This window comes from Ranitomeya imitator, chromosome 3 (assembly GCF_032444005.1).
Source record: "Ranitomeya imitator isolate aRanImi1 chromosome 3, aRanImi1.pri, whole genome shotgun sequence".
Taxonomy (NCBI): Eukaryota; Metazoa; Chordata; class Amphibia; order Anura; family Dendrobatidae; genus Ranitomeya; species Ranitomeya imitator.
The window spans coordinates 555,560,794-555,576,783 of record NC_091284.1 but is presented as its reverse complement, the minus strand read 5'-3'; positions in this window follow the sequence as shown (position 1 = coordinate 555,576,783).

Below are 15,990 nucleotides of genomic sequence, written 5' to 3'. Positions count from 1 at the left end.
GGTGTTCATGTAAAGCTGCATGAACCAGTAAACTGCCTAAGTATGTAGCAGTACAGACACAGAGGGCTAATAACTGCATAAAGTGTATGAGAACATGATATGAGGAACCTGATTATAGTTTAAGTTTTTTTTTATTTTTTTTTTTTATGGGCCACACAGGGATCGTTAGGTTAATGCATTGAGGCGGTAGGCCAGTCTGAACAAATGAGTTTTTAGGGCACGCTTAAAACTGTGGGGATTGGGGATTAATCGTATTAACCTAGGTAGTGCATTCCAAAGAATCGGCGCAGCACGTGTAAAGTCTTGGAGACGGGAGTGGGAGGTTCTGATTATTGAGGATGCTAACCTGAGGTCATTAGTGGAGCGGAGGGCACGGGTAGGGTGGTAGACTGAGACCAGAGAGGAGATGTAGGGTGGTGCTGAGCCATGGAGTGCTTTGTGGATGAGGGTAGTAGTTTTGTACTGGATTCTGGAGTGGATGGGTAGCCAGTGTAATGACTGGCATAAGGTAGAGGCATCGGTATAACGATCGGTGAGGAATATGATCCTGGCTGCAGCATTCAGGACAGATTGCAGCGGGGAGAGTTTTGTAAGAGGGAGGCCGATTAGTAGAGAGTTACAATAGTCCAGACGAGAATGAATAAGTGAAACAGTAAGAGTTTTTGCAGAGTCGAAAGTAAGAAAAGGGCGAATTCTAGAAATGTTTTTGAGGTGCAGATGAGAAGAGCGAGCCAGTGATCAGATGTGGGGGGTGAATGAAAGCTCGGAATCAAGTATGACCCTAAGGCAGCGGGCATGTTGCTCTGAAGTAATGGTGGAACCGCACACGGAGATGGCAATGTCAGGCAAAGGAAGGTTAGTAGAGGGAGAGAACACGAGGAGTTCAGTTTTTGACAGGTTCAGTTTCAGATAGAGGGAGGACATGATGTTAGAGACAGTGGTGAGACAATCACTGGTGTTTTCTAAGAAGGCAGGCATGAGATCAGGAGAGGAGGTGTACAATTGGGTGTCATCAGCATAGAAATGGTACTGGAACTCAAATCTACTGATTGTTTGTCCAATAGGGGCAGTATACAAAGAGAAGAGGAGGGGGCCTAGGACTGATCCTTGAGGAACCTCAACAGTAAGGGGAAGGTGAGAGGAGGAGGAACCAGAAAAACATACAGAGAAGGAGCGGTCAGAGAGATAGGAGGAGAACCAGGAGAGAACGGTTTCCTTGAGGCAGATGGAGCGAAGCATAGTGAGGAGGAGCTGATGATCCACAGTGTCGAATGCTGCGGAGAGTTCCAAGAGAATTAGCATGGAGTAGTGACCATTAGATTTAGCTGTTAGAAGGTCATTAGAGACTTTAGTGAGGGCAGTTTCAGTAGATTGTAACGAGCGGAAACCAGATTCAAGAGTGTCGAGAAGAGAGTTATCTGACAGATAGCGGGTAAGACAGGAGTGGACCAGGCATTCGAGGAGTTTAGAGATGAAGGGAAGATTAGAGACGAGTCTATAATTAGCGGCACAGTTTTCATAGAGGGATGGTTTTTTAAGTAGTGGGTGTATGATGGCATGCTTAAATGAAGAGGGAAAGATACCGGAAGAGACAGCCGGGGAAAGGAAAGGAACTGAATTTAATCAGCACCGTGTACAGCAGTTAGATTGCTACATATCTACAATAGTGCACTATTATACTAATTTTACTTTCACTACCCGAAGGCTTCTTTTATACGTACCGTGGTTTTGCGGCCCGTTTTTGCAGCCCCAATAGATTTCTATGGGGCCGCAAAAATGGCCCGCAATAATTTCACGGTGCGACATGCGCCGTATGGCCGTGAGGGCCGTATTTACGGCCGGGAAAAAAGGTCTGCTCAATATTTTTCATGGATTACGGATACAAAAATAAATGGGGCTGCAAAAACAACGGAAGCTTGTTTTTGCGGTGCACCGTAACTCCCGGTTTTGCAGAATGACGTTTTTTTTTCAATACTTTTTGGAAACTCAAAATACGTCAATCCGCAAGTTTTTTGCGGTTCGTTATTGTGGCAGATTGTGAAAATAGAGGCTATACGGCCCACAAAAAAGGCCCGCAATAACGGCCCGCAAAAAAACCCGGTATGTGTAAAATAAAGCCTAAAATGCATATTATGGTGTGATGCAATGGCAGACACAAGAACAATACTTGGCCATTGCAATCCAATAGCTCATCATAATGCAAAATTCCGCCTGCTTTGGAGGTAGAACTGGCCTCCTTACCTCTTGGGCCCTTTTGCCACTGCACAGGTTGCACCAATAATATGTCTGCCACTGGTATGATAGATTGTGTAATTATATTCCCTTCAATAATTATTTCTACTATGAAAAATTATATCTTTAAAACTACCATGCAGCTGTTTCTTTATTCAAGCCTGACCCTCCTCATTGCGATATTGTTTGAATGGTCTGAAAATATATAGATTATGATATTTCTAAAATTGCTTTATCAGTATGCAAATATCCTATAATTGTGTACAATATACTATATATATATATATATATATATATATATATATATATATACCCACATACTAGTTGGCCCATGCGAAATTTTCGCAAATTGGTTGTCGGAGGCGCAGGCTATTTCAGGAAAATTAAGCTGGTCAAATGTAAATTTAATGAGATGGTGAACACAGAGAGGTATGTGTGTCACTGACATATATCTAATATATAATTGCCTAGAATACTACTTCCTGCAATTTGTGCCAACTTCCGTGGCTTTGTCCGGAGCTAATGTCCGGAGCTAATGTCCGGAGCTAATGTCCGGAGATTAATTGCCTAGAATACTACTTCCTGCAATTTGTGCCAACTTCCGTGGCTTTGTCCGGAGCTAATGTCCGGAGCTAATGTCCGGAGCTAATGTGCGGAGATAATGTCCGGAGCTAATGTCCGGAGCTAATGTCCGGAGCTAATGTCCGGAGATAAGTGACGTCAACAGTGTCCAGTGTCTGATTGGTTGCCGCCTGCTGCGAGCGACCAATCAGAAACGTGCCGTACTGTGACACACTCCGCCCGCCATTTTGGTGTGATTTTTGAATTTTTACCTCACAGCAAGTTTCTACTGCGTGGAGGCGGGCCCAGTGACGTTGCTCTTCAAGCTCCTGCCGAATTTCGTCAAAAAAATGATAATACCATTTACCAAAACTATATATATTTAGTTGTGAAGTGGTTCAGTGACATTTTCACACCAATTTTGAACTTTTGTTTGGTGTTTTCTCCATATACTGCCTATTATTTTTGTTCTTTCTTACTATTATTTATTAATTGTATTATTCTTACATTTGAATAAATAAAGTATATATGGATTCTAGACTCCCGATTCTTTAGAATCGGGCTGCCATCTAGTATATATATATATATATATATATGTTTTCACGTCTATTTGAGCCCATGGATCCATTATATGTCCATTTTGCAGGCCGGCGAGAACATCTCACCATACGGATGTCATACAGATGTCACATGGATGCTTACATGCGAGAAAATCGCATCCTCACACTGCACATGGATGACATACGGATCACTGTTCAGGGAACATTTCTACGATTCTCGTCCATGTAAATCGGACCGATTTTTTTATACGTTGTGTGTGACTCCAGCCTAAATGAGCAAACAAAAAAAGTTGTTAAACCGCACCCTTAAAGGGACACTGTCACCTGAATTTGGAGGGAACAATGTTTAGCCATGGAGGCGGGGTTTTTGGGTGTTTGATTCACCCTTTCCTTACCTGCTGGCTGCATGCTGGCTGCAATATTGGATTGAAGTTCATTCTCTGTCCTCCATAGTACACGCCTGCGCAAGACAAGATTGCCTTGTGCAGGCATGTACTACGGAGGACAGAGAATGAACTTCAATCCAATATTGCAGCCAGCATGCAGCCAGCGGGTAAGGAAAGGGTGAATCAAACACCCAAAAACCCCGCCTCCATGGCTGAAGATTGTTCCCTCCAAATTCAGGTGACAGTGTCCCTTTAAATGTTCAAGTCTTTAAAGACCAAGAGGCGCATGTTAAAACCAGGGAGTCCATCCCAGAGCATGTTCCATATCCAGATAAATCAAACATTTTTGTTAATTAGTGCATGTATATAATATACTAGCTGAAGAGCCCGGCGTTGCCTGGGCATAGTAAATATCTGTGGTTAGTTATAGCACCTCACTTCTCTTATTTTCCCATCACGCCTCTCATTTTCCCCCTCACATCTCTCATTTTCTCCCTTACACCTCTCATTTTCCCCCTCACTCCTCTTATTTTCCCCCTCACTCCTCTCATTCCCCCCTAACACTTGTCATTTCGACCTCACATCTGTCATTTTCCGATCACTCCACTATTTTCCCTCACTCCTCTCATTTTGCACTCACACCTTTTCATTTTCACCTCACACCCCTCATTTTCACCTCACACCTCTCATTTTCCCCTCAGTATATACATGTTTGTCATCTCCCTTATATATAGTATACACCTGTATGTCATCTCTTGTATATAGTATATACTTGTATGTCATCTCCCCTGTAAATAGTATATACCTGCTGTATGTCATCTCTTCCTGTATATTGTATATACCTACGTGTCATCTCCTCCTGTATATAGTAAATACCTGTATGTCATCTCTTCTGTATATACTATATACCTGTATGTCATCTCCTCCTATATATAGTATATACCTGTATGTCATCTCCCCTGTATATAGTATATACCTGTATGTCATCTCCTCCTGTATATAGTATATAAGTGTGTCATCTCCTCCTGTATCTAGTATATACCTGTAAGTCATCTCCTCCTGTATCTAGAATATACCTGTGTGTCATCTCCCCTGTATATAGTATATACCTGTGTGTCTTCTTCCCTGTATATAGTATGTACCTGTATGTCATCTCCCCTGTATATAGTATATACCAGTGTGTCATCTCCTCCTGTATATAGTATATACCTGTGTGTCATCTCCCCTGTATATAGTATATAAGTGTGTGTCATCTCCTCCTGTATATAGTATATACCTGTATGTCATCTCCTCCTGTTTATAGTATATATGTGTAACATAGTAACATAGTTAGTAAGGCCGAAAAAAGACATTTGTCCATCCAGTTCAGCCTATATTCCATCATAATAAATCCCCAGATCTATGTCCTTCTACAGAACCTAATAATTGTATGATACAATATTGTTCTGCTCCAGGAAGACATCCAGGCCTCTCTTGAACCCCTCGACTGAGTTCGTCATCACCACCTCCTCAGGCAAGCAATTCCAGATTCTCACTGCCCTAACAGTAAAGAATCCTCTTCTATGTTGGTGGAAAAACCTTCTCTCCTCCAGACGCAAAGAATGCCCCCTTGTGCCCGTCACCTTCCTTGGTATAAATTGATCCTCAGCGAGATATTTGTATTGCCCCCTTATATACTTATACATGGTTATTAGATCGCCCCTCAGTCGTCTTTTTTCTAGACTAAATAATCCTAATTTCGCTAATCTATCTGGGTATTGTAGTTCTCCCATCCCCTTTATTAATTTTGTTGCACTCCTTTGTAAGCGTCGTGACACCGCAGTTATTCCATGGCAGTTAGTCAGGGCAGGAGTCAGGTAACCCACACTCTGCTCTCCCTTCTATCCATGTGCATTATTCCTATCCTCCTATGCTCCCTTGCAATCCACATTCACCGCCCAATCCCCCCTCCATCACGACTCACATACATCAGCTCCTCTCTCCTTCCCTCTCCCATGTACAGCTCCCATGCACTTCTCACCTTCCTGAAAAACCTCAGTCCATCTTACCCAAACAGACTGCATAAAAAAACTTCATACAATCCCAAAAGCTACTTGCTTTTTATCTTCCTACTCCTGCTGATATCAGGAGACATCTCCCCAAACCCCGGTCCACCATCCACCAACCTCAACCCCTACCCTACCTCACATCGAAACCTTACTAATCTTACTAATATTAATTGCACTCCTTCATCCCCTCCTTCTTTTAATTGTGCCCTTTGGAATCCACGGTCTGTATGTAACAAGCTTCCTTTCCTACACAATTACTTTCTGAAAAACTCTCTGAATCTGCTGGCCCTCACGGAAACCTGGATTCAGGATTCTGACACTGTCTCTCCTGCTGCCATTACCCATGGTGGCTTACAATTCTCCCATTCCCCGAGACCAACAAACAGACCTGGTGGTGGAGTTGGCATACTCCTGTCCCCACAATGCACTTTCCAGGTCATCCCCTCAGTTCCATCACTCTCATTCCCTTCTTTTGAGGTCCACACCATCAGGCTCTTTCGCCCCCTCTCCCTCAGAGTAGCGGTCATATACCGGCCCCCAGGCTCACCCACCCGCTTCGTGGACCATTTCTCTGCCTGGCTGCCGCACTTCATGTCCTCAGAACTACCAACCCTTATCCTGGGAGACTTCAACATCCCCATTAACAGCCCCACTTCCACATCTGCATCCCAGCTTCTGTCACTAACCACTTCTCTCGGCCTCTCACAGCTCTCAACCTCTGAGACACACAAGGACGGTAACACCCTGGACCTGGTTTTTGCCCGGCTCTGCTCAATCTCCTACATAGATAACTCACCGCTTCCCCTCTCTGACCACAACATTCTCTCCTTCACACTCACATATCCTCGCTCACCCCAGCACCCTCCTACACACCATTCAGTCAGAAATCTACAAGCCATTAACCCTCTTACACTTTCAGACTCCCTACGCTTATCATTGTCCCCAATCTCTTCCTTTTCCTGTCCTGATCTGGCGGTACATCACTTCAATGACACTCTTAGAAGCACCCTTGACCAAGTAGCTCCCCTCACCCTCAGGACCTCCAAACACAGAATAAAACAGCCCTGGCTCACATCGCAAACCTGATTTCTCCAGCGATCCTCTAGGTGTGCTGAACGCTTATGGAGGAAAACACGCACACCAGAAGACTTCATACACTTCAAATTTATGTTAAGGACCTATAACTTTGCCCTTCACTTCGCTAAACAGACCTACTTTACCACTCTGATCTCCTCACTATCCAACAACCCCAAGAAACTTTTTGACACCTTTCACTCCCTCCTCAGGCCAAAAGCACAAGCCCCTATCACAGATATTTGTGCTGGTGACCTGGCCTCCCACTTTATAGAGAAAATAGACAATATCCGTCAGGAAATCCGCTCCCAACAACTAAGTTCAGTGACTCCCATCCCTCCCCTCATTGCCCCTGGCTCACTCTCCACATTCGATCCCATCACAGAAGAAGAAGTCTCCAAGCTCCTCTCCTCTTCTCGTCCGACTACATGCACTACCGACCCCATTCCCTCACATCTCCTCCAGTCTCTCTCTCCAGTTGTCACAAGTCACCTAACTATAATCTTTAATCTCTCCCTCTCCTCTGGCATTTTCCCCTCCTCCTTCAAACACTCTATCATTACTCCATTACTAAAGAAACCCACCCTCGACCCATCCTGCACAAACAACTACAGACCGGTCTCCAATCTCCCCTTCATCTCTAAACTCTTGGAGCGCCTGATATACTCCCGCCTTACCCGTTACCTCTCCACTCACTCCCTCCTAGACCCTTCACAGTCCGGTTTCCGCCCCCTACATTCGACAGAAACTGCACTCATCAAAGTGACCAATGACCTTCTGACAGCAAAACGTAATGGTGACCACTCTCTGCTCATTCTTCTCGACCTTTCTGCAGCTTTTGACACTGTTGACCACCCTCTCCTGCTCTCTAGGCTCCAGTCACTAGGCATTAAGGACACTGCTCTCTCCTGGTTCTCCTCCTATCTTTCCGACCGCTCCTTCAGTGTTCTGTTCTCTGGCTCCACTTCATCTCCTCTTCCTCTCACTGTTGGGGTACCTCAGGGCTCAGTCCTTGGCCCCCTTCTGTTCTCTCTCTACACGGACCCAATTGGACAGACCATCAGCAGATTTGGCTTTCAGTACCATCTTTATGCCGACGACACACAACTATATACGTCATCCCCTGACCTTACCCCCGCTGTACTACAGAATGCCACTGACTGTCTGTCCGCAGTCTCCAACATCATGTCCGCTCTCTATCTGAAACTCAACCTCTCCAAAACTGAACTTCTTCTGCTCCCACCATCTACTAACCTCCCTAAATCTGACATTTCCCTCTCCGTGGGTGGCACCATAATAACACCCCGGCAGCAGGCGCGCTGTCTGGGTGTTATGTTTGACTCCGATCTCTCCTTCACCTCCCATATACAATCTCTTGCCCGCTCGTGCCACTTACACCTAAAGAACATCTCTAGAATCCGCCCTTTTCTCACCATGGAGACAGCTAAAACCCTCACGGTCGCCCTGATCCACTCCCGCCTGGACTACTGTAACGCTCTATTAATTGGCCTCCCCCTCACTCGACTTTCCCCTCTCCAGTCCATCCTTAATGCAGCAGCCAGGGTCGTCCATCTGGCTAATCGTTACTCGGACGCGTCCGCTCTTCGCCAGTCGTTACACTGGCTGCCCATTCATTACAGGATACAATTCAAAGTACTTGTTCTCACCCACAAAGCTCTCCACAGTGCGGCACCCCCTTACATCTCCTCCCTCATTTCTGTCTATCAGCCTAACAGACCACTGCGCTCTGCAAATGACTTTCGGCTAACCTCTGCACTAATCCGTACCTCCCACTCCCGATTCCAAGACTTCTCCCGTGCTGCGCCAATCCTCTGGAATGCTCTACCCCAAGATATTAGGACCATCCATAATTTGCATAGTTTTAGGCGCTCGCTCAAAACACATTTGTTCAGAGCGGCCTATCACGTTCACTAATCAAAGTTATGTTATGTTTGTGTGTGTGTGTGTAGCCCATTCACTATCCCCATCTATTCCCCACCCCCTGAAGATGGCTGGACCATGATTGTAAATACATCATTGTAAATACACACCTGTACTTTGTATCTCCCCCACCTCATTGTAGATTGTAAGCTCTCACGAGCAGGGTCGTCTTATTTTGCTTTAATTATTGTATTGTTAACGTTGTTACTTATGACTTTTGTGTTTGAAACTGTTAAACTGTAAAGCGCTGCGGAATATGTTGGCGCTATATAAATAAAGATTATTATTATTATTATTACTCTCTCTAGTTCCATTATATCCTTCCTGAGCACCGGTGCCCAAAACTGGACACAGTACTCCATGTGCGGTCTAACTAGGGATTTGTACAGAGGCAGTATAATGCTCTCATCATGTGTATCCAGACCTGTTCTAATGCACCCCATGATCCTGTTTGCCTTGGCAGCTGCTGCCTGGCACTGGCTGCTCCAGGTAAGTTTATCATTAACTAGGATCCCCAAGTCCTTCTCCCTGTCACATTTACCCAGTGGTTTCCCGTTCAGTGTGTAATGGTGATATTGATTCCTTCTTCCCATGTGTATAACCTTACATTTATCATTGTTAAACCTCATCTGCCACGTTTCAGCCCAAGTTTCCAACTTATCCAGATCCATCTGTAGCAGAATACTATCTTCTCTTGTATTAACTGCTTTACATAGTTTTGTATCATGTGCAAATATCGATATTTTACTGTGTAAACCTTCTACCAGATCATTAATGAATATGTTGAAGAAAACAGGTCCCAATACCGACCCCTGCGGTACCCCACTGGTCACAGCGACCCAGTTAGAGACTATACCATTTATAACCACCCTCTGCTTTCTATCACTAAGCCAGTTACTAACCCATTTACACACATTTTCCCCCAAACCAAGCATTCTCATTTTGTGTACCAACCTCTTGTGCGGCACGGTATCAAACGCTTTGGAAAAATCGAGATATACCACATCCAATGACTCACCGTGGTCCAGCCTATAGCTTACCTCTTCATAAAAACTGATTAGATTGGTTTGACAGGAGCGATTTCTCATAAACCCATGCTGATATGGAGTAAAACAGTTATTCTCATTGAGATAATCCAGAATAACATCCCTCAGAAACCCTTCAAATATTTTACCAACAATAGAGGTTAGACTTACTGGCCTATAATTTCCAGGTTCACTTTTAGAGCCCTTTTTGAATATTGGCACCACATTTGCTATGCGCCAGTCCTGCGGAACAGACCCCGTCGCTATAGAGTCCCTAAAAATAAGAAATAATGGTTTATCTATTACATTACTTAGTTCTCTTAGTACTCGTGGGTGTATGCCATCCGGACCCGGAGATTTATCTATTTTAATCTTATTTAGCCGGTTTCGCACCTCTTCTTGGGTTAGATTGGTGACCCTTAATATACGGTTTTCATTGTTTCTTGGGATTTCACCTAGCATTTCATTTTCCACCGCGAATACCATGGAGAAGAAGGTGTTTAATATGTTAGCATTTTCCTTGTCATCTACAACCATTCTTTCCTCACTATTTTTTAAAGGGCCTACATTTTCAGTTTTTATTCTTTTACTATTGATATAGTTGAAGAACAGTTTGGGATTAGTTTTACTCTCCTTAGCAATGTGCTTCTCTGTTTCCTTTTTGGCAGCTTTAATTAGTTTTTTAGATAAAGTATTTTTCTCCCTATAGTTTTTTAGAGCTTCAATGGTGCCATCCTGTGCAAATGCTTTCTTTTTACTGTTAATTGCCTGTCTTACTTCTTTCTTTAGCCACATTGGGTTTTTCCTATTTCTAGTCCTTTTATTCCCACAAGGTATAAACCGCTTACAGTGCCTATTTAGGATGTTCTTAAACATTTTCCATTTATTATCTGTATTCTTATTTCTGAGGATATTGTCCCAGTCTACCAGATTAAGGGCATCTCTAAGCTGGTCAAACTTTGCCTTCCTAAAGTTAAGTGTTTTTGTGACTCCCTGACAAGTCCCCCTAGTGAAAGACAGGTGAAACTGTACAATATTGTGGTCGCTATTTCATAGATGCCCGACCACCTGCAGATTTGTTATTCTGTCAGGTCTATTAGATAGTATTAGGTCTAAAAGTGCTGCTCCTCTGGTTGGATTCTGCACCAATTGTGAAAGATAATTTTTCTTGGTTATTAGCAGAAACCTGTTGCCTTTATGGGTTTCACAGGTTTCTGTTTCCCAGTTAATATCCGGGTAGTTAAAGTCCCCCATAACCAGGACCTCATTATGGGTTGCAGCTTCATCTATCTGCTTTAGAAGTAGACTTTCCATGGTTTCTGTTATATTTGGGGGTTTGTAACAGACCCCAATGAGAATTTTGTTACCATTTTTCCCTCCATGAATTTCGACCCATATGGACTCGACATCCTCATTCTCTTCGCTAATATCCTCCCTTAAAGTGGACTTTAGACAAGACTTTACTTAGAGACAAACCCCTCCTCCTCTCCGATTTTTACGATCCTTTCTAAACAGACTGTAACCCTGTAAGTTAACTGCCCAGTCATAGCTTTCATCTAACCATGTCTCGGTTATTCCCACTATGTCAAAGTTACCTGTAGATATTTCTGCTTCTAGTTCTTCCATCTTGTTTGTCAGGCTTCTGGCGTTTGCGAGCATGCAGTTTAGAGGATTTTGTTTTGTTCCAATCTCCTCGCTGTGGATTGTTTTAGAAATGTTCTTACCTCCCTTCTGAGTATGTTTTCCTGGGTTTTCTTTTTTCGAGTCTAATGTTTTTCTTCCCGTCCCCTCTTTTTCTAGTTTAACGCCCTCCTGATGAGTGTAGCGAGTCTTCTGGCGAATGTGTGTTTCCCAGGTTTGTTGAGGTGTAGTCCGTCTCTGGCGAGGAGTCCATCGTACAAGTAATTCACACCGTGGTCCAGGAATCCGAATCCTTGTTGTCTGCACCATCGTTTTAGCCAGTTGTTCGCATCAAGGATCCTGTTCCATCTCCTGGTGCCATGCCCGTCTACTGTGTGTGTCATCTCCCCTGTATATAGTATATATGTGTGTGTCATCTCCCCTGTATATGGTATATACCTGTGTGTCATCTCCTCCTGTATATAGTATATATCTGTGTGTCATCTCCTCCTGTATTAGACATCGTTCACACGTTATTTGCTCAGTATTTTTACCTTATTATTTGTAAGCTAAATTGGCAGCCTGATAAATCCCCAGCCAACAGGAAGCCCTCCCCCCTGGCAGTATATATTAGCTCACACATACACATAATAGACAGGTCATGTGACTGACAGCTGCCGTATTTCTATTATGGTACAGTTGTTGCTCTTGTAGTTTGTCTGCTTATTAATCAGATTTTTATTTTTGAAGGATAATACCAGACTTGTGTGTGTTTTAGGGCGAGTTTCATGTGTCAAGTTGTGTGTGTTGAGTTGCGTGTGGCGACATGCATGTAGCGACTTTTGTGAGATGAGTTTTGTGTGGCGACATGCGTGTAGCAACTTTTTGTGTCGAGTTGCATGTGACAGGTTAGTGTAGCAAGTTGTGTGCAGCAAGTTTTGCGCATGGTGAGTTTTGCGCGTGGCGAGTTTTATGTGTGGTGCGTTTTGAGTATGTGCAAGTTTTGTGTGAGGCAACTTTTGCATGTGTTGCAACTTTTGTGCATGTGGCAATTTTTCTATGTGTGGCGAGTTTTCCATGAGGTGAGTTTTACACGTGTGGCGAGTTTTACGTGAGCCTAGTTTTGCACGTGGCGTGTTTTGCGCGTGGCAAGTTTTGAGCGGTGACTTTTGTGTTTCGACTTTTATGTGGCGAGGTTGGTGTATGTGTGGTGAAATGTGTGCTGATGGTGGTATATGTGTTCAAGCACGTGGTAGTGTGTGGCGCATTTTGTGTGTGTGTGTTCATATCCCCGTGTGTGGTGAGTATCCCATGTCGGGGCCCCACCTTAGCAACTGTATGGTATATACTCTTTGGCGCTATCGCTCTCACTCTTTAAGTCCCCCTTGTTCACATCTGGTAGCTGTCAATTTGCCTCCAACACTTTTCCTTTCACTTTTTCCCCATTATGTAGATAGGGGCAAAATTGTTTGGTGAATTGGAACGCGCGGGGTTAAAATTTCGCGTCACAGCATAGCCTATGACGCTCTCGGGGTCCAGACGTGTGACTGTGCAAAATTTTGTGGCTGTAGCTGCAACGGTGCAGATGCCAATCCCAGACATACACACACACATTCAGCTTTATATATTAGATATACCTGTAAGTCATCTCCCCTGTATATAGTATATACCTGTATGCCATCTCCTCCTGGCTGTCAATTTGCCTCCAACACTTTTCCTTTCACTTTTTCCCCATTATGTAAATAGGGGCAAAATTGTTTGGTGAATTGGAACGCGCGGGGTTAAAATTTTGCCTCACAACATAGCCTACAACATACAGCAGTGCCACTTTGACAGTAAAAATGATGGAGGATTGACCCCATAACTGAGCGTATTTACACCATTGTATAATAATTGGGAATATCCCTTTTAAAAAAAGTAATACCTGCAGATTATTTAACCTTTTTTTTCCCTATGGTTGGATTTTTTTCTCTCCCATCGGGAAACAATGTACAGTCTGAGTTATGCCAATGCTGTAGTTTTTTACATGGAACCAGAGGTGACTCCAGGTCACCAATAAGCTACAACCTTAGAAGGAAAATAGACTTTTCAATGACTGTCCAATAATACGTAAAATCTGATGGTTCAGAACCTGTCCGGTCCCTTTTAGTTTGCATTCATTTATATCTTCAGTTTTAAAGCTGAAGTCTTAAATAGGTAAAGTTTTATTTTTATTCTACTTCCACATATGTAGCAAATATTTTAAATGTACCTGCCTGAAATCGGCTGGGCAATGAGTTTGGCAAGCTGGAAAGCCCCAAGGCAAATGTTAGGATTTGTTTCAGCTTTGTATTAGTATGCTTTGGGGTAGTGTGGTGCCACATGCAGGTCATTTTTCCTTACTACAGGTTTATGAAAATTAATGTTTAAAGTGTATTTTGTGATCACATCATGAATGCGTGGTTTGTTTGGCTATTTTCTTGCTGAAGGGGGCAAGCTAACCTTTCAAATGGTGTGTCATTTGTGTGTGTGGGTGCAGTATGAATGGAGATACAAAGTAATCACCAAAAAAGAGTGTTTTGAAATAATGTAAAAGGATATATATACAGTCATCGCCAAAGGTATTGACACCCCTGCAATTCTGTCAGATAATACTCATTTTCTTCCTGAAAATAATTGCAAACACAAATTATTTGGTATTATTATCTTTATTTAATTTGTCTTAAATGAAAAAACACAAAAAGAATTGTCCTAAAGCCAAATTGGATATAATTCCACACCAAACATAAAAAAGGGGGTGGACAAAAGTATTGGTACTGTTCGAAAAATCATGTGATGCTTCTCTAATTTGTGTAATTAACAGCACCTGTAACTTACCTGTGGCACCTAACAGGTGTTGGCAATAACTTAATCACACTTGCAGCCAGTTGACATGGATTAAAGCCGACTCAACCGCTGTCCTGTATCCTTGTGTGTACCACATTGAGCATGGAGAAAAGAAAGACCAAAGAACTATCTGAGGACTTGAGAAACCAAATTGTGAGGAAGCATGAGCAATCTCAAGGCTGCAAGTCCATCTCCAAAGACCTGAATGTTCCTGTGTCTACAGTGCGCAGTGTCATCAAGAAGTTTAAAACCCATGGCACTGTGGCTAACCTCCCTAGATGTGGATGGAAAAGAAAAATTGACAAGAGATTTCAACGCAAGATTGTGCAGATGTTGGATAAAGAACCTCGACTAACATCCAAACAAGTTTAAGCTGCCCTGCAGTCCGAGGGTACAACAGTGTCAACCCGTACTATCCGTCGGCGTCTGAATGAAAAGGGACTGTATGGTAGGAGACCCAGGAAGACCCCACTTCTTACATAAAAAACTTCGAGACATAAAAAAGCCAGGCTGGAGTTTGCCAAAACTTACCTGAAAAAGCCTAAAACATTTTGAAAGAATGTTCTCTGGTCAGATGAGACAAAAGTAGAGCTTTTTGGGCAAATGCATCAACATAGAGTTTACAGGAGAAAAAAAAGAGGCATTCAAAGAAAAGAACACGGTCCCTACAGTCAAACATGGCGGAGGTTCCCTGATGTTTTAGGGTTGCTTTGCTGCCTCTGGCACTGGACTGCTTGACCGTGTGCATGGCATTATGAAGTTTGAATACTATCAACAAATTTTGCAGCATAATGTAGGGCCCAGTGTGAGAAAGCTGGGTCTCCCTCAGAGGTCATGGGTCTTCCACAGCAGGACAATGACCCAAAACACTTCAAAAAGCACTAGAAAATGGTTTGAGAGAAAGCAGTGGAGACTTCTAAGGTGGCCAGCAATGAGTACAGACCTGAATCCCATAGAACACCTGTGGAGAGATCTAAAAATGGCAGTTTGGAGAAGGCACCCTTCAAATATCAGGGACCTGGAGCAGTTTGCCAGAGAAGAATGGTCTAAAATTCCAACAGAGCATTGTAAGAAACTCATTGATGGTTACCAGAAGCGGTTGGTCGCAGTTATTTTGGCTAAAGGTTGTGCAACCAAGTATTAGGCTGAGGGTGCCAATACTTTTGTCTAGCCCATTTTTGGAGTTTTGTGTGAAATGATCAATCTTTGCTTGTTGCTTCATTCTCTTTTGTGTTTTTTCATTTAAGACAAATTAAATGAAGATAATAAATAATAATTTGTGTTTGCAATCATTTTCAGGAAGAAAATGAGTATTATCTGACAGAATTGCAGGGGTGTCAATAGTTTTGGCCATGACTGTATATATATATATATATATATATATATATATATATATGGAGCGCCCCCAGACACCAGGCCACGAGTTCTCGGTACCGGGCCTCTCTGATTCGGTTCTGAGGCTGAGGCTGTCACGGTGGCTAGACCCGGTCCGTGACCCTGCTAAGCGGCGTCCAATAAAAGGTGATAGGAGTATGTCAAGGTTTCGTGACGCCACCTGTGGTGTTCGGTCAGGGTGACCGACGTTGCTGTGGGGTCCGCTCGGGTGATGGAATGGCAGCTGGATGGTATACCTTCCCACAGGTGAAGTATGTCCCCAGGGCTTCCCAGTAAGGTGGAT